Below are 1,570 nucleotides of genomic sequence, written 5' to 3'. Positions count from 1 at the left end.
TCATTTCTGTGTCTGCATAACCATCAGGAAGTTCAGGGTTCCAATCTTGGCACAGGCCGATGTGGAGTTTGCATGATGTTCTCCCCCATCTCCCCCCATGTCTCGATTAATGCATGTTAATTGAGACTTAAGTTGTGAATAGTTGTCGCCCTGTGCAATGTTATTGGCTTGCGACCAGGTCAAGTGTACCCTGCCCCTCGCCGACACCCTGAGAATGACGCTCAAGAAAATGGATTGATTCAACAAGTGTCTGCAGTCCACGCAGTGGTCAAAAGAGGTCAGTAGCTCCCCATATGACATATCTCATGAATGTCGGGATCAATTGTCCTGTGAACGACGCGCACAGTGCAGCGGGCCAGTCTGCTTCGCAGGTTATTAAAATGTTCTGATGAGCATTTATGTCGGTAAAATGACTAGGATTCGAGATTTCACCAAAGTATAGGAGGATTAGGATGATTTACTCTCCGGGAACGCAAAGTACTCTCGTTTTTATTTTGTATCGTTTATCATTTATTTTCATTTTAGTTTTAGTTCTTTTGTTAGTTTGTGCTAACTCTAATAACGTTGACATGTACACGTATACTACATATATACCTTTGTACTGGACTGGTGTGCGTATTTGCGGTACAGATGGAGTCAGTCCCCAACTACCGGTCCGCAGACTGGTACCGTGCCTCAGCCCATTTGGGACCGCACCGACATAGACAGACTGCGAGCTGTCAGCAAATTTAACTGACGTGTTGGCGACTCAACCCAATCGGAGTGCCCCGTCTATCATTGGTTGACACGTTGAAATAAACAGAATCAGCCAAATAAGTGAAAGAATCAGTAAACAAAGTAATTGTAACAAATTGATCAATCGTACAGTTATACACTGCAGCCATCACTTCCAAAGATGAAGCTATTTTGACGAGAGAAGTTTCTTTCCTCTAGCAGAATCTCCAGAGCGACGTGGAGGAGGAAGCTGTTGTGCATGGTATGTCATCAAAAATAAGGCAATACAAGAAACCTGTTGAATCATTTGAACAAGTTGCACCCAAGTGATCAAGTGGAAGACATGAAAAAGCGAGCGGTTTGCACAGCCTCCCGACGTAAAGCTTAGCAGTTTAGTCACTAATAATTAGCCGGCAGCCACCAGATGAAAGCAACGATCAGTCGTGTAATTTTTTTTGCTCAGTCATATTTGCAAGTAACAATGATGCTAACGCCGTATGTAAGATCCTAACTTCAAAATTCCGTTTCTATTATAAGGTGTAATTATTATTCCCGATTGGTCTATGTCTGAGTAGTTCATTGTGTTATTTTACATTTGTTGTACAGCAGAATAACACTTTTTGAAATGAATGAGAAAAAAAGGAGAATAAAATGTTTAATTCCTCTATAATTCTCAGTACTAGTGCTTTAAAACTGGCAATTTAAAAGCAGTGAAAAAAATGGTTATGTACTTGTTTCAACTGCTCCGTGACACAAAAAAGGTTGGGGACCACTGTCCAAATGGGTTGTATCGAACCAGCATAAAAATTTCTTCGCGGTGCCATACCTGTCAACCTTTCGGAGCACCAACCCATAT

The sequence above is a fragment of the Hippocampus comes genome, unplaced genomic scaffold (genome assembly GCF_001891065.2).
Source record: "Hippocampus comes isolate QL1 unplaced genomic scaffold, H_comes_QL1_v1.1 scaffold174, whole genome shotgun sequence".
NCBI lineage: Eukaryota > Metazoa > Chordata > Actinopteri > Syngnathiformes > Syngnathidae > Hippocampus > Hippocampus comes.
Note: the sequence above shows the minus strand (reverse complement) of the source record.